This window comes from Bos grunniens, chromosome 25, assembly GCF_055505025.1.
Source record: "Bos grunniens cultivar Pamir isolate PY7600 chromosome 25, Bosgru_T2T1.0, whole genome shotgun sequence".
NCBI lineage: Eukaryota > Metazoa > Chordata > Mammalia > Artiodactyla > Bovidae > Bos > Bos grunniens.
This window is the reverse complement of record NC_141189.1, coordinates 15,367,853-15,386,258: the sequence shown is the minus strand read 5'-3', so window position 1 is coordinate 15,386,258 and position 18,406 is coordinate 15,367,853. Positions and strand designations below refer to the sequence as shown.

General features: G+C 43.3%; 1 long non-coding RNA gene across 1 annotated transcript; it reads right to left on the bottom strand.

The window, feature by feature from the left end:
* Positions 1-5,331: 5,331 nt before the first annotated feature.
* LOC147345081 (uncharacterized) lies at positions 5,332-11,844 on the bottom strand. The gene is made up of 2 exons (XR_015155014.1): positions 11,229-11,844; positions 5,332-7,564 (listed from the first exon to the last, which is right to left on the bottom strand). It is a non-coding gene; the product is annotated as an uncharacterized LOC147345081 (long non-coding RNA).
* Positions 11,845-18,406: the final 6,562 nt, after the last annotated feature.

The following is an 18,406-nucleotide window of genomic DNA, read 5'->3' as shown; positions in this document are numbered from 1 at the left end:
GAGAGGATGGGTGGTGAACCCACAGAAAAGTCAAGGCCAGGCATCAACATGTAGTTTTGGGGAGTCCTTTGGTCAGGTAAGCTTCCCTTGTGGCTCAGCTGGTAAAGAATACCCGTGCAGTACTGGAGACCTGGGTTCAATCCTTGGGTTGGGAAGATCCCCTGGAGGAGGGAAAGGCTACCCACTTCAGCATTCCAGCCTGGAGAATTCCATGGACTTTATAGTCCATGGGGTGGCAAAGAGTAGGACACAAATGAGTTACTTTCACTTTTACTTTGGTCAGGTAAGGTGCATACTGTCCCAGAAGCTGTGATTGATGGGGAGCAACCCTTTCCAACCCCTAAGAATACAAAGGAGGTGCAAGACTTTGTGGGGGTTTGAGGTTTGGAGGACTTATATTCCCCACCTGGCACAGTGCCTCCATCTCTTATACTGCCTGGTAAAGGAAGGAATGAAGGCAGGAGGAGAAGGGGACAATAGAGGACGAGATGGTTGGATGGCATTACCAACTCAAAGGACATGAATTTGAGCAAGCTCCAGGAGTTGGTGACGGACAGGGAAGCCTGGCGTGCTGCAGTTCACGGGGTCGCAAAGATTCGGACACAACTGAGCGACTGAACTGAAAGTAAGGGCACGTATGGGACTGGGGATCAGAGTGACGAGCCACCTTTGAGAAGCCAAGACACTAGTGAAGCAGATTAAAGCTCTGGGCATCCCCCAAGCAGGGCTTCCTGGGAGGTAGACGCCTGTGACTCTGGAAGGTATGAGGTGGGGACAGTCGCAGAGACAGCAAGAGGGAGTACCCCTAGGAATTTGGTCCCGGTTCTGAAAGGAGGCACAAATCCCATAAACCCGCAGAGAGCAGCAGTTCCTAGCACTGTACGCAGTGTTCCTCCAGGTGAAGTCTCTCATGAAGGATCAACAATCATGGTGAGACCCTCCCTTCCTATTGAGGGCCAGGTTGATAACTATGTGTCACCCACCCACGTCTGCTGTAGCACTAACTCCCACTTTGACTAAGGGGCTTGAGGACCCTGCCCTCCAAACTCCCCTGCCCCTAATTCTGCCCCTGTGGCCTGTAGGGAGGGAGTGGGGGATATTCCCTCCGATGCCTGGTGTACTGGTTGGGGTGACCGGTCTACAGTCACTGTTCAGCTCAACACTGACACCATCTGGAGGGAAACAGGCATGAACCACAGCTACCAGGGGGCTGAACTCAGAAAGCTCGTAAGCTCTGGCTGTTTGTTAACACTTTGCACTGACAGTTGGACTGTTCTAAAGGAATTCACCCTGTGGTTTAGAAAATGGGAAGCTGGGGGGTGGATGATCATGAATAAGCACTGGTGGGGTCAGGATATGTGGAAAGACATCTGGGTTTGCCTGCAAGAGCCTGAGTCAGTTCTCGCTGTCCTCCACTTCCCGGCTCAGAGGATGTTGACACCCCTGGCAATCAGGAAGCTGAGGCTGTAGCCTGGATATGAGCCCTAGCAACGCACCCTTCAGTTGTGGTGCCTGCGTGGGATGGTGTGTTGTCAATGATGCTGGATTGCCCTTGAAATACACTGACTTGGTTAATGCAGAAACAGCACGTCTTGTGTGTTCTAAATAACAAAAGGATTCTGGGGCCATCCACTGGAGGGAGCTCCCAGCTGGTGAGGAATTGACAAATTGATTATATTGGCTCCTCCCTCTGAGTGAGGGCTCTAAACATGCCTTGGTTTGTGTGGACACTGCATCTGGCCTGACCCGAGCTTTCCCCAGTGGCCGAGTAGACCAGCCAGTTAGGGAATTAGAGAGGCTGAGTACCAGGGACAGGTACCCTCACTGAGTAGGCAGGGATGGGGGTCACATTTCAAAGGTCATGAAATGCAAGACTGGCCGAAGGAACATGACACTGAATGAAGGTTCTGTCTCCTTCACAAACTGCAGGCAGAAGTGTTGGTAGAAATGGAAGAATGAAATATTAAAATAGCAGATTAAATTACTAACAGGTACCCTTGGACAGCAAGGAGATCCAACCAGTCCATCCTAAAGGAGATCAGTCCTGGGTGTTCATTGGAAGGACTGATGTTGAAGCTTTGGCCACCTGATGCGAAGAGCTGACTCATTTGAAAAGACCCTGATGCTGGGAAAGATTGAGGGCAAGAGGAGAAGGGGACGACTGAGGATGAGATGGTTGGATGGCATCACCGATTCAATGGACGTGGGTTTGGGTGGACTCCAGGAGTTGGTGATGGACAGGGAGGCCTGGCGTGCTGCAGTTCATGTGGTTGCAAAGAATCGGACACGACTGAACGACTGAAATGAACTGAACCGAACTGAAAACCACCTTGGTCAGGTGATTAAAGGACTGTTCCAGCCTTTAATACATTTGAATAACAACCAGTAGGGACTGTCACCCCATCTGCCAGACTGGAGAACGCTGCTGAGACACCCAACACCTTAAATGTATGGAAGTCATGAGAGCTGAACATCACCCCGATTCTCACCATGGATCATGGGGCACTGCTGGGACCACCAAGCCCCGTTGCTCCTGAGAAGGGTGTTATCTACTAGAGTTTGTGATGGGATGCCCCACTGGGATGGGTGGATTGCTTCTCCACTGGAATTCTATCGTCCTGCTACAAGCTGGACCAGTTGAAATGCACCCTCCCTGGCATGGAATGTACACCATTGAAAGAGGGGAGAGGGTGGGGTCCTGGTCTGGCATTGCCCACCCCAGCCCATCCATCTCCTCACACCTGATGGTGCTGCCTCCTCTAGCAGCACATCCAGCTCAAGTTCCTAAAGCTGCAGCCACATTAACACCCCAGGCTCAGGCTGCAGGCATAGTTCTTAGAGAAGAGGAAGGCCTCCCCATGTCAGTTCCTACTACATTTCTGTCTTGACTTTAGTCTTCTGCTGCTCCTGTGGTTTCTGATCATGGGATGGGCACCTGATGGAAATACCTTTCTACCGTGGGCCCTCTGGATGCCTGGCAAAGGAATCAATCTGCTTGTGGTATGTGGGCAGCTGCCCACCTCAACTTGTCAAGACTGGCATGGTGGGTATCACCACTCCAGGGAGGAGATTGGAAGGCCCGAATGCAGTACATTAAGGAAGGACAAGCCGAGACTAATACTCTTTTCTTTTCCTTTTTATGGAAGTATATTTGATATACAACATCGTTTTAGCTTCTGATGTACAGCAAAGTGATTCAGTTATTTATGTAGGTGTATATATATATATTCTTTTCCATATAGATTATTACAATATATTGAATATAGTTCCTGAGTTGTACAGTAAATCCTTGTTTTTTACCTATTTTATATATAGTGGTGCTTGCACGCATACTCAGTTGTGTCCAACTCTTTGTGACCCCATGGACTGTAGCCCACCAGTAACTCTGTCCATGGAATTTTCTAAGCAAGGATACTGGAGTGGGTTGCCAATTCCTACTCCAGGGAATCTTCCTGACTCAGGGATTGAACCCAAGTTTCTTGCCTCTCCTGCATTGGCAGAAGGGTTCTTTACCACAGTGAGGTAGCAATGACTAACTCGTGTGTGACCTAGAAACCATATCCCTTTATACTTGGATGAAGTCACTGATGTGGAAAGTCTGAATCAGCCCTGGGCTTTTCTGCAGTGCATTTATGGGGTAGATGTGCTTGCTAAATTTGTATCACTGAAAACCTGAGTAACTGAAAATGAGATTTGGTTGTTTGTAACTAATGTTTATCCTGTTAATTAATGTTTCCTTTGAGTGGCTGGAAAAAGGGTAGGATCACTTCTGATGGAGTGCTGGCCTGAAGAAGTTGGTCTATGTACACTTGGTTGGCAGAGAGTAGCGGGGAGGCCGGGGAGGGGTTGAAGTTAACAAGACACCTTTCAACCTTGATTTGGTGCTGAAGGAAAGAGAATTGTGAATCTGATCAAGTCATGGCCACTGTGTTCATCTTTGCAGTGCTGCAAGGAGAGATGGGTATTTCATATTAAAGTGATGTCAGGGAGAAATATAGTCATTTGAGATTTTATTTTATTTTTTTATTTTTGGCTGTCCTGGGTCTTCATTGCTGCGAGTGGACTTGCTCTATTGCAGTGAGCTGGGGCAACTGTCTAGTTGCGGTGCACGGGCTCCTCATTGCTGTGGCTTCCTTCGTCGTGGAGCACAGGCTCTAGGGCACTCAGGCTCCAGGAGTTGTGGCACAGGGACTTGGTTGCTCCTTGACCAGTGGAATCTTCCCAGAGCAGGGACTGAACCTGTGTCCCCTACGTAGCAGACAGACTCTTAACCACTGGACCACCAGGGAAGTCTTATTTTTATTTTAAATTGTGGTAAAATGCACAGAAGGTAAATTTTCATGCATTGGAGAAGGAAATGGCAACCCACTCCAGTGTGCTTGCCTGGAGAATCCCAGGGACGAGGGAGCCTGGTGGGCTGCCGTCTATGGGGTCACACAGAGTCCGACACGACTGATGCAATTTAGCAGCAGCAGCAGCAGCTGTTTTTAAGTGTAAAGTTCAGCAGTGCCAAGTGCTCTCTCTTTGCTGTGCAACTATCACCACCATCCACCTCTAGAACTCTTTTCATCTTGTAAAATCAAACCTCAATACCCATTTAACCACGACTCCTGGCAGCCAACATTCTGCCTTCTGTGTCTGTGACTCTGACTACTCTAGGTGTCTCCCATAAGTGGAGTCACAGCAGTGTTTGTCTTTTTTGTGACTGGGCTTATTTCACTTAGGATAATATCCTTGAGCTTCACCCATGTTGTAGCAACTCTCAGAATTTCCTTCCTTTTAAAGACTGAATAATATTCCATTATATATGTCACATTTTAGGGACTTCCCTAGTGGTCCAGTGGTTAAGACTCTGTGGTCCCAATGCAGGGGGCCTGGGTTCACTCCCTGATCAGGGAACTAGATCCCACGTGCCCTGATTAAAAGATTCTACATGCTGCGACTAAGACCTGGTACAACCAAATAAATATTAAAAATCAACAACAGTAGTAAAACAATTGCTCAGTGATAAAACAGAGTCCTTGTCTCTCCTCAAGGAATATACCTAATGATCCGACACATATCTTTGAGTTGTTCTGCAGAAACTAAGACATCCACTCAGGTAGAGGATGGTGACCACATACTGCCGGGGTCCAGCCCCAGTGGATCCAGGGAATTCGAAGGGGAGACAGCATCGGCGATCAGGAAACAACAGCTTATTTATATGTTAATTAAAGATATAAAGAGTGGCTAAATAAGGATAGCTCAGTGAGGAAATTCACTGGAGAAAAGAGGCTGAATAATTCAGCCAGAAGGTGAGAGAAAGAACTACATGGGGAGACCAAGTTTCGGTGAACAAGGCCCGCACTTTATTTTTCAAAGTAGTTTTTATACCTTAAGTTATGCATAGAGGATAATGGGGGAAGGGGTAGAGTCATGCAGCAAGCCAGGCTTTCTTCCTGCAAACTTATCATATGCAAAAGTTTAGGTGATTTGTATCATCTTCTGGCCCGGAGGCCTGTTAACATTTTAAGACACTTTCTTCAGAAAACTTATTTTTCTCTAAAGGTGATTAGTCAGGCGCCACCCTCCAAAAGCATTAGATAAAGTTGCATTGCTACAGGGCAAAGGTGTGGTGGGCTATAACAAGAAAAAGAATTAACTCAAAGGTCCAAGGTTACAAACATTAAAGCTACTACTTACACCAATTATATTAATTAATACACTGCCAGGGACACAGCAGGTAAGGGATATGGAGAATTAGCAGCAAACATTGGCCCAACAAGTGAAAAACCCTTCACCAATACAATTTCTAATCAATCTTTTAACTGCTCAAAGGAATCTGTATTTAGACAGTTTAGAACATCTCATGCCTCTCACAGTTGGGAGGCTCTGAGCAATCACATGTGGCCAGAAAAACCTATTCAGGAAGGCTAGAGGACTTCCAAAGGAGTTTGTAGGTTGAAACACTGTCACACCCAGGAATTATTAACTGGAGCTGTAAGTTAACTCTTTTCAGAGAGAGGTGGTGGGGTCAGCCCCCCGTAAAGTCAAAGGTGTAGGTGAGAGCACAAAGCAGAAAGTAGGCAGACTCTGGTTTTGGGGGTAGATGCTTGAGAATTTCCAGGGGGACTCCTGAGGCTTGATCCCGCCTTTGTGTATGCCGAACCTCCTTCCTCATGACCTTTGCCACGGGCAGAGCTCCTCACGCCGGCTCCCGGCATCTCCCCCTTTTTTATTTTTTAAAACAGCCAGATGCAGCTCAGTCGCGAGCCTCTGAATGTTCTGCCGAAGAATCCTTCAAAGATGTCACGCATATCCACCAGTAATCAGCGTGGCATGACAGAGCCATTTTCACTTTTAAAGCCTGTAATCAGTCCCAATATGCATTATTGCCTCTTCTAAGGCATCTACTCTCATCTCTAATTTCCTATCTATAGCTTTCTGTGTTGCTAGAGTTAGAGAAAGATTTTTAGACATTGTATCAACATATTGGGCAGTATGCACTTGTTGAGTCAATGATATTGCTGCCACAGTAACAGAAGCAATTGCTGCTATTAAAGCTGCTATTCCCAGGATAAGCAAGCCCACAAACCATCACGATCGCATTAAATCCTGTAGTTGTTGTAATACAGTGAAAGGTTGTTGTTGAATCATGCGAATACACCGGGATTCTTGGCCCCCGGAGGAGAAGAATTCAATCCGGGGCCAGAGACGAGGCTTGATCGCTCAGAGCTTTTGTGTAATAAAGTTTTATTAAAGTATAAAGGAGATAGAGAAAGCTTCTGACATAGGCATCAGAAGGGGGCAGAAAGAGTACCCGCTTGCTAGTGTTAACAATGAAGTTATATAATCCAAAGAATATCTGGAGGTTGTAAAGACCTCATCAGACCTACTCCCATAATTTACATTTTAAGATAATACTGTCCTCAGGCAGGATACATCCTTGTAAAGACCAGGTCTACTCCCATAATTAACATTTTAAGATAACAGAAGGTTGAATCCAAAGACTGTCCTTAGGCAGGATACATTATTGTTATATAATCCTAAGGAATGTGGAGAAAGAAAAAAAGTTTGTCCTTTCTTCCTCCTTGAGAATTCCAGACCCCTCTCTCCTTGGGGACCCCTAGACTCCCTATCAACCTGCCTAGGGACTGACTCACTCAACAGCAAGACCAAAATTATCATATCAATAAGTGGTTACATTATAAGATAAGGTGGACATTGTAACACTACAAACATTATACTGAGGGTTTAAACAGGATGAGAGCATGCACTGTTCACAAGTAACTACATTGGGTCCACCAGTGAAAGTCATACGTACATTAAGTTTTCCAGAATCGTTGGTAAAGAGAAAAACATAAGGAGAGGGTAGACAAGCCAAAACAGAATAAGTAGAATTATTTTCTGGTTGGAGTTCGCGCTGCAGCAGCCCCATTGGTCTCCCCGGGATCTCGATGTTTATCTTGTCTCCCCTTCCGGCGGGCTCCTCTTTTGTGATGGAAGCAATGGGGGAACCGGATGTCTGGGGAACTGCAACATGGTGAATCAGCCTGTCCCGTATCTAAATTGGAGAATCTGCATCCTGTGGAAAAATACAAGCACATCCTCCACCCGTTAGTTAATAATGGGTCAGGACCCTTCCATTGTCTTGAGAGGAGGTCCTTTCATTTGACTAATGGTTTTGCATTTAATTGCTCCAGGCACCAATGACGAAGCATTGTAGTAGTTCCAGACGATCAGTATTTAGAATATTTATTACAAAAAGAGCATGTTGCAAGATTTGATGGGGAGAGCTATACTTCAACTTCCCCTCTTTTAGTTTTTGAATTTGGATTTTTAATGTTTGATGTGCTCTTTCAACAATGGCCTGTCCCTGGGGATTATAAGGGATGACAGTATTATGTTTAATTTGAAACTTTATACAAAATTCCTGAAAAGACTTAGAAGTGTAAGCAGGAGCATTGTCAGTTTTCAGAGCTTTTGGCAGGCCCAAATATGAAAAACAAGTAAAGAGATGTTGTATCACATCTTTAACTGCCTCTCCAGTACGAGCAGTTGCAATAATAACGTGAGAAAAGGTATCTACAGTTACATGAACAAAGGACAGTTTTCCAAATGAAGAGACATGAGTTACATCCATTTGCCAGAGTACGTTAGGTTTGAGGCCGCGAGGATTAACTCCCATAGGTAGACTATTATAAACAGTGGGGCAATATAAGCAAGAACGCACAATCTCTCGAGCAGTCTCTCTGGGAATTTGGAATTGATATCTTAAGGCAGTAGCATTTTGATGATGAAGTAAGTGAGAGGCTCTGGCCTCCTCAATCACAGTAGCCACTGTATTTCTGGTTAACAAGTCAGCCAAATCATTAAAGGCATTTAAAGGGCCAGGCAATCCGGAATGAGCCTGAATGTGTCCAGTGAAAAATTTTTTTTTTTTTTTCCAAATTTGTTGCTGTAATTTAGTTAACAAATGAAATACGGTAGTTTTATTTTCAGGCAAAACCGCAGTTTCAATGTGTGGAAACAGCTTGACTACATATTGAGAATAAGAATAAAGGTTAAATTTCTCATCTGCAAACACAGCAAAAGCCTCTATGACTGCTGTTATTTCAGCTCTTTGAGCTGGTTTCCTGTGTTTCTAAAGCCTTTTGGTGATTTTTAGTAACTATGGAGGCTTTACCATTTGCTGACCCGTCAGTAAAGGCTATCTGAGCATTTGGAATAGGAGACTGTTTACATCTGACAGGAAAAATAACTGGATGTCTGGATATAAAATTCAGCAAAACATGTGAAGGTAAATGATGCAAAAATTTGACCAAAATAGCCTCCTATAGCAATCTGCCAATTTTCAAACATTAGAAGAGCATCAAATTGTTCCTTATTATATGGAATTACAATTTCTGATGGCTCTTTACCAAATAATTCAATGCTCTGCTTTTTTCCTTTAATATCAAAGTAGCTATCAATCCTGGATAAGAAGCCGCTACTTTTTTAGTTTGAGAGGGAAGATGGACCCACTCTAGGGGGCCGTTTTGCCATAAAACCAATTTTTTGTCTGGCCACCCCAATTACACCTACGGGAGTTTTATGGCAAAGGAATTGTCAAGCAGTTGTCAATTTAATTTTAAAAATTTTTTTAATTTACGTTTTAACAACATAAACTTAGGGATATGTTAATTTAGGTCTAATGTTTAGTTTAGGTCTGTATAAATTTAAATAATAAATGTATAACCTCCTTATCTCATTTTGGTATACAGATATACCTAAATGCAAAATGTATTTATATATGTATTTATATATGGCAACAAGTATAAACTTATTGACATATAATATATATAAATCAATATACTTGAATTAATCTTTATAATTAATATATTAATTAATATATATTACAGCAATACAACATGTACACAGCTAATACCAACCAACACAAACCAATGTACTGCAATAATGCATGTCACACATATATAATATAATTATACAGTATATACAACATATATCATCACAGCACATCAATCTATACCAATTAATATCAGCCACACACATTATATTACTGCAATATACATTTAATTATACAGTATATATATAATATGTATATATAGTATACATACTAATTTATATACAAATTAATTAAGTATAGATTTATAAATAGAATTAGGCATACCTTTATTATATTTTATTTATACCCATACCTAATTAGGCAAACTGCAATTTGGCAAATATATTTATATTATGTATTTATAACAATATATAAAGTATTGTTAATTGTACCGCCTGTTGATAACTAAGAAATTGAGAAAACCCTTCTCTGAGTATCTCCTATTTGAGACAGCAGGTCCTTCCCCCATAGGGTAAAGGGGAGCATGGGAAATACATAGGGTTGGAAAGTTCCACAGGTATCCTCAAACCACCAATCTAACATTTTTGAACTTTTAACTACTGTGGAGGCTTGAGGGCAAATGAAACAAAATTTGACCCCTGAAATCTATCAGGGCAACTTGCCAATCATTACTATTTTGTAAAAGACTTGTAGTTGATCCTTATTGAATGGAATTACTATATTTGCTACTTCTTTTCTAAAAAGTTCCACACTTCTTTTTTCGTCCTTTTATAATTAATTGTGCCACCAAGCTGAGATAAGATAAAACTATTTTTCTTGAGGTCACTGGTAGATGGAAGCAATGGGCCTTTTTGTCACAAGCACCCTGTAGGTGTATGTTTTGTGGCAAGAATAATTTAATCTCATCTTTTGGTAATGTTAATCCTAATGAACTGATCATTTAAAGTCTCATCTATTTTAACAAGAGCCGACTCTGTCTCATTAGTCAACTTTCTCTTAGAACTGGAATTAGGATCGCTTTTTAAGCAATCAAACAAAGGCTTTAAATCTCCAGTAGTCAGTTTTAAATGTGGGTGTATCCAATTAATGTCCCCTAATAATTTTTGGAAATCATTTAAAGTTAGTAAACAATCTCTCCGCAGCTTCAAAGGGGCATTATCAGTTTTCAAAACTTTTAGCAGACCTAGATATGAGAAGCAAGTAAAGAGGTGTTGCACAACATCTTTATAAGCTTCTCCAGTTATCATTTTGTAACCTAAATCTGGTCTATAGCTTTTTAGATGACAAGCAACCATCTAATCTTTGCTTGAATACTTCCAGCAACGGGGAACTCACTACTCTTCAAGGTTTTAAACTCTCCCTCACCTTTTTCTCTACAGCATTCCCACCCCACATACCACTTTTTCTAATCCCACCAACTCATTTTCAGTAGTATGTGTTGGCCAGGAGCTGGGTCAGTCTTTCCCAGAAATGTTAAGAGGCGTCTGTTCCTGTGTCTAATAGCCCTGACATTTTACTTTCTTGAATTAAAAGATCTTTTAAAGGCCTTGGAGCTGTAATTTCCTGTACCCAAAAAGCTAGATCACTAGATCCAAATCCTCTGGGGGCCCCTAGCTTGAGAAGTCAAGTTTTTTCTTGTCTGATAGTAAGGTAAAAGCAAAAACTGTGTTATTCTTTGACCTTTATTAATTTGCACAGTTTTAGTAGGCGGTGAGATCAAAACTTTAATTTCTCAATATAATCAGAATCTACTACACCATGCACCACCGAAATTTTTGGAAAAGAAAGCGAGCTATGCCCTAGCACAAGTCCTAAAATGCCCTCAGGTAGGGGACCAGCCACCCCCATTGGAATCGGAGCAACCAGCACATCAGGGGTTAATATTATTGCTAAATCCCCTTACCATTCCGCTTTTCTCTTAGCCTGGGTGAGACCGCTCTGAGGGGGTTTTCTCCAAGGAGCACGCTCCGCATACTGTGCACGCAGTCTGTTTTAAAAGCTCCACTGTTCAAAAAACTTTTTATCTTTCTCAGGCTTAGGCAACACTTTGAGAGGCTTTGGGGGCAAAGTGGGGAACTCTTGGGCCCTGGAAGGCGCAAACGGAGGCGGCGGCGATGGCCTTAAATCAGAAAGTGGTGGATAAGTTTTTTTAAAGGTTTGCGCAGAGTGGGAGGGAGCTCGCCAGGGCGCCTGGTCACAGCGTCCTGTAAGTCCTCTCTTCTCTCTTCTGTTGAATTTTTTTTTCTTTTTCTCTTTAAATCTGTTTCAAGTTTTCTTTCCCTCACTCTATCTTCTTTCCTTCCTCTTCTCTTCTACTTTCTATCATTTCCTTCTTGTTTCCCTCTTTCATTCTCCCTTCTTCCTTCTTACTGTCTCTTTCTCTCTCTTCCTGCCTTTCTCACTTTTCTTTCCCCCTTCCTTTTTCGCTACACTTTTCTTTCCCTCGTTTTTTCCCCTTTACCCTCTTTCTCTCTAATTTTTTCTTCCCTCCTCCCTCTCTTTCTCTCTGTATCTCTTTCTTTAACTTCCTTTCTCTATCTTGCTGCGTTCCCTGATTCCTTCCTTCTCCGTTCCTCTCTCCTTTTCACTCTTTAGCTCTTTCTCTATCTTTAGATCTTTCTCTATTTTCTTGCCTTTTCACGTAGATTCCAGCTGGTTGCAATCAGAAGGTTGATGATTAAGATTCCTGAAACATCACTCTGCTACCTCACAACCAACCAATTGGCGGAAAGTGCAGGAGCTGCACCCTTCGCCCCAAGTGTTGCCTTTAAAACCCTTCCCTGAAAGGCATTAGGGAGTTCAGGTCTTTTGAGCACAAGCTGTCCATTCTCCTTGCTTGGTGCCCTGCAATAAATGTTGTACTTTCCCTCCACCACAACCCAGTGTCAGCAGACTGGCTTTGCTGTGTGGTGGATGAGCAGAGAAATAGATATCCAGTGGGGACACAACTTCAGCCCCACTCATGTTCATGTTGAATGTGAGTACACGCTGGTGAAGGCACGTTAGCTAGCTTTCATGCCTTTATCCCCACCCTCCACTTTGTTTTGTTGCTGCTCAGTTGCTAAGTTGTGTCTGACCCTCTGCAACCCCATGAACTACAGCATGCCAGGTATCTCCCAGAGTTTCGCTCGTGTCCATTGAGTCAGTGACACCATCCAAACATCTCATCCTCTGTCATCCCCTTCTCCTCCTGCTCTCAGTCTTTCCCAGCATCAGATCTTTTCCAATGAGGCAGTTCTTCACATCAGGTGGTCAAAGTATTGGAGCTTCAGCATCAATCCTTCCAATGAATATTCAGGGTTGATCTCCTTCAGGACTGATTGGTTTTATCTCCTTGCTATCCAAGGGACTCTCAAGAGTCTTCTCCAGCTCACAATTTGAAAGCATCAGTTCTTTGGCACTCAGCCTTCTTTATGATTCAACTGTCACATCCGTACATGATTACTGGGAAAAATCATAGCTTTGACTATACAGACCTTCATTGGCAAAGTGATGTCTCTGCTTTTTAATACTGTTTAGGTTTGTCATAGCTTTTCTCCCAAGGAGCAGGTGTCTTTTAATTTCATGGCTGCAGTCATTGTCCACAATGATTTTGGAGCCCAAGAAGAGAAAATCTCACTACTTGCACTTTTCCCCTTCTATTTGCCATGAAGTGATGAGACCAGGTGTTTTTAGACAACCAACTTTTTTTAAAGATTTTTTTTTTTGGATGCGGGCCATTTTAAAAGTCTTTATTGAATTTGTTACAATATTACTTCTGTTTTATATTTTGGTTTTCTGGTCACAAGACATGTGGGATCTCAGCTCCCTGACCAGGGATTAAACCCATGCCCCCTGCATTGGAAGATGAAATTTTAACCACTGGACCACCAAGAAAGTTCTGATAACCAATGTTTTAATTGCCAGATCCAATTCTCTGTCAAACTAGTGCTCTATGGTGGGTATCTCTCTGCTCATTGTTGGACATCATAGGCTCCAGAGTGAGTTCCTTGGTCTGAGGAAATGACAATTAGCCATCCATATTGATGCAGTATTTTCTCTTCCAGTTCTTTCATAATGCTGTTAGCATTTTCATCTACCACCAAGTAATCAAAGCCCAATCCAGAATCAGAGTCTATTCTTGTCAGGACCCATCTGCTGCCCCCAGGGTTAACAGCATCCATCTGATTTACCAGCTATGTTTACCACCTTCCCACCAGGGAAGTTGTCACAACACTATCTGCGGTCTCTTGTCTCTCTTGCTGGCAGACAGAACAATCTTTTTGACATTTTATGTCTTAGAAGGTGTGATACAAAGGAGTCCCCAAATGGAGTCATCTTTGTTAGGTTCCCACATCAGCAAACCAAGACTTAATACATCACTAATTACAGTTTCAATCTTCCCCAGGAATTCAACCTTTAACCAGATAATCTGGAATTTCCTGGTCAGCATTAGGAATAAATCTGCAGATAAACTCCTTCTGTTCCCCCTTAGAAGGATGATGATGATGATGAAGTCGCTCAGTCACGTCCAACTCTTTGTGACTCCGTGGACTATAGCCTACCAGGCTTCTCCATCCATGGGATTCTCCAGGCAAGAATACTGGAGTGGGTTACCATTTCCTTTTCCAGAGGATCTTCCCAACCCAGGGATCGAACCCAGGTCTCCCACATTGGAGGCAGACGCTTTAACCTCTGAGCCTGACCTTGCCTAAAACAAGGCTTGTTTTGATGATAATTTCCTTTTTTCTGTTCCCTCTCAGACTTTGAAACCTTTTCTTATCTGCAGCTTGACGGAACTCCTTTCTATTGCTAGATGAGATCCTGACTGATTCACTAATTTTTTTTCCATTTTAACAGTTTTTAATGAAAGCTATAGACAAGATGACTTTATTCCCGCATCTTCTTAATTGTTCCTTCCTTATATTAATCTTGCCTTATGTTCAAGGATCTTTGTGTGATCCTTGCCAGTTTTAGTCGGGTGATAACCACCTTGCTGGGGTGAATGCCCACATGGACAGTCCTGCCACTAGCCTTCTCCCACTGCACTTGTTCAGTGTAGATGATGTATTTCTTCCTGTAACCCTGAACTAGTTTGCCAATTTGCTGCCTTTTGTAGTATCCTTATATAGCCTGAATTTCATCATCCTTTCAGATGGGTATGGATCGAAAGTTGTACTTCTGTCTCAGCTCTTAAAAAGAGAAGACATCATCTCCCTGAGAATGTGGGAAGGTGCACTGAAATGCCTTTTTCAGTTCTTACTTCTGTCAGAAGGCACGAAGGGGTTGAACTTCATTTTGGTCATTTTACTGAGGCCTTAGAAGGGAAGAGACTCATGAATCATTTTATAAAGTCATTTAGATCTTTAAATTTTACTTGTTGGAATTTTTGTTATTGAACAGGTACAAAAACAGGTCTAGATTCAGCCCATCTCTGCATTGATACAGTGCTTCCCTGGTGGCTCAGAGGTTAAAGCGTCTGCCTCCAATGTGGGAGACCTGGGTTCGATCCCTGGGTTGGTAAGATCCCCTGGAGAAGGAAATGGTAACCCATTCCAGTATTCTTGCCTGGAGAATCCCATGGACAGAGGAGCCTGGTAGGCTACAGTCCATGGGGTCACAAAGAGTTGGACATGACTGAGTGACTTCATCATCATCATCATCATCATCATCATAGAAGGGAAGAGATTCATGAATCATTTTATAAAGTCATTTAGATCTTTAAAATTTACTTGCTGGAATTTTTGTTATTGAACAGGTACAAAAACAGGTCTAGATTCAGCCCATCTCTGCACTGATACAGTGCCCTCACGTCCCCTCATTTCTGGACCCAGTGGCCATCTCAAGAGGTCACATGGGGATATCTGCTTGTCAATTACAGTCACTTTCCAAACTTGGAAAGTAGTTCTTCCAGTGGGCATAGACATATCCTGATTTAATGCATTCCTCCAGTTTTCATAGAATCACACCCCTTATGCTGCTGCTGCTGCTGCATCACTACGGTCGTGTCCGACTCTGTGCGACCCCATAGACGGCAGCCAACCAGGCTCCCCCATCCCTGGGATTCTCCAGGCAAGAACACTGGAGTGGGTTGCCATTTCCTTCTCCAATGCATGAAAGTGAAAAGTGAAAGTGAAGTCGCTCAGTCGTGTCCGACTCTTAGTGACCCCATGGACTGCAGCCCACCAGGCACCTCCATCCATGGGATGTTCCAGGCAAGAGTACTGGAGTGGGGTGCCATTGCCTTCTCCCCAGCCCTTAGGAACATCCCTTTAATAGTCCAGGTTTCCTTTAACCTACCACCTGACCAAATGGATAGGCCATTGACCACTGCCTATGAGGCATTAAAAACCCAAATGATGGTCCAGTGGCTAAGACTCTCCACTCCCAGTGCAGGGGGCTTGGGTTCAATCCCTGGTCAGGGAACTAGATCTCACATGCCACAACTAAGACCTGGCACAGCCAAATAAATAAATAAATACAAATTTTTTTTTCTTAAAAGAAAACAAAACAAAAACATAGGGACTTCTAACATGGGTCAACTCCTCCATCACTGCCTGGAAAACAACATGCAATTCAACATACCACGCTGATCTCTTTTTATCTTCTTCAATCAGACTGGTAGCATTCCAACAAGAATCTTGTCCATTTACCTTGGAATGGACATCCACAAACCAAAGAGCTCTTTGTCTGTCAGTGGAAAGCTGTGTATGGGGCACTGCCCAAGTGACAGTAGAATCCATCAGCTCCTCACACAGTTCCAGAGTCAATCCTGGAGCAGGCGGGGTGGGGGAAAGTCTCCCTGCTGGTGAGTATCTGTTTCTTCCTTGTATTCTCCCCCAAACTGAGACCCTAGATAAGCAATTTCCATTTAACTATGAAGCTATTCCAAATTGGGAAAGGAGTACATCAAGGCTGTACATTGTCACCCTGCTTATTTAACTTATATGCAGAGTACATCATGCGAAATGCCAGGCTGGATGAAGGACAAGCTGGAATCAAGATTGCCAGAAAAAATGTCAATAACCTCAGATATGTAGAGACACCACCCTGTGGCAGAAAGCAGAGAAAAACTAAAGAGCCTGTTGATGAAAGTGAAAGAGGAGAGGGAAAAAGCTGGCTTAAAACTCAACATTCAAAAAAGTAAGATCATGGCATCCGGTCCCATCACTTAATGGCAAATGAGGAAACAATGGAAACAGTGACAGACTTTATATTCTTAGGCTCCAAAATCACTGCAGATGGTGACTGCAGCCATGAAATTAAAAGATGCTTGCTCCTTGCATGAAAAGCTATGACCAACTAGACAGCATATTAAAAAGCAGAGACATTACTTTGCCAACAAAGGTCTGTATAGTCAAAGCTATGGTTTTTCCAGTGGTCATGTATGGATGTAAGAGTTGGACATAAAGAAAGCTGAGTGCTGAAGAACTGATGCTTTTGAACTGTGGTGTTGGAGAAGCCTCTTGAGAGTCCCTTGGACTGCAAGGAGATCAAACCAGTCCATCCTAAAGGACATCAGTCCTGAATATTTATTGGAAGGACTGATGCTGTAGCTGAAGCTCCAATACTTTGGCCACCTAATGTGAAGAATTGACTCATTGGAAAAGACCCTGATGCTGGGAAAGATTGAAGGCAGGAGGAGAAGGGGACAACAGAGGACGAGATGGTTAGATGGTATCACTGGCTCAGTGGACATGAGTTTGAGCAAGCTCTGGGAGTTGGTGATGGACAGGGAAGCCTGGCATGCTGCAGTCCATGGGGTCACAAAGAGTTGGACACGACTGAGCAACTGAACTGAACAGAGGAAACTATCCCGGGCACTGCCACGTTCATTAGATTGTTTTAACTCTCTAGGCCTAAGTCCCAGTAGGCATTGCTCATGGGGTTTTGCCATAAGCCCCAGCTAGGTTCCATGTAGGGTTATCTCACACAGGGCTATCATAGGGAGAATCCGTCCCCACCAACACCCTGGCTTCTGTTGTATGATGTGTGGGCTCAGGGAATCTTCCCAGTTTCCGTTTAGCATGTCCAATTAGCATTGCTTGAAGGGAAGATTTACATGTCTTCTATTTTACACAATACTAGGTAGGGGAAATATTCCCATGAGATTCAACATGGGAACACCACCCTGGAATATAATCAAGTATAAGAAATGCAACTGGAAACTTCCCTGGTGGTCCAGTGGTTAAGGATCCACCTTCCAATTCGGGGGATGCTAGTTCAATCCCAGGTAGAAGAACTAAGATCCCACATGCGGGTCAACTAAACCTGCAAGCTGAAACTACAGAGCCTATACACTCTGGAGGCCATAGGCCACAATCAGAGAAGCCTGCACACTGCAACAAAGATCTCGTTTGTTGCAAGTAAGACCTGACACAGCCAAATACATACATTTTTTTTTTTTAACAAGAAGGCTTCCCTGGTGGTCCAGTGGTTAAGAATCCACCTGCTAAGGCCAGTAACACCGGTTTGATCCCTACTCTGGGAGGATCCCGCATGCTGTGGAGCAACTAAGTCCATGCGTCACAACTACGGAGCCCATGCTCTAGAGCCTGTGAGCCTCAACTAGAGAGTGGCCACCACTCACCGCAACTAGAAGAAGCCTGGGAGCAGCAACAAAGACCCGTCACAGCCAAAAATGGAAAAAAAAAAAAAAAATCACTATAAAGACTGTTCAAACCCACCAATTCTCCTACAAACTTTTACCCTACATTCCTTTTGTTTTATTATTATTGTACTTCACTGTGAGTTGCAAATATTGAAAGGGGGTTTTTGTTTGTTTGTTTGTTTGTTTTTAACAAATTGAAGGTTTGTGGTAACCCTGTGTGGTATATGTTTATCAGCACCATTTTCCCAGCAGCATTTGCTCGCTTTGTGTCTCTGCCTTACATTCCTAACTGCAGCCTCCATTAGGACTCCATCCACCATACTAGATAGGAAAAGTATTCTACTGCCAAAGATAATATCCAGTGTCATAGAGGGAGACACAGCTTCTTTATGTAAAGCCTGATTCAGCATTCCAACTTTCATAATCCTATCAATCATTACATGTTTACATTCTCATCATCTAATTGCTGCCTGTGTAGGGGCTTCACCAAC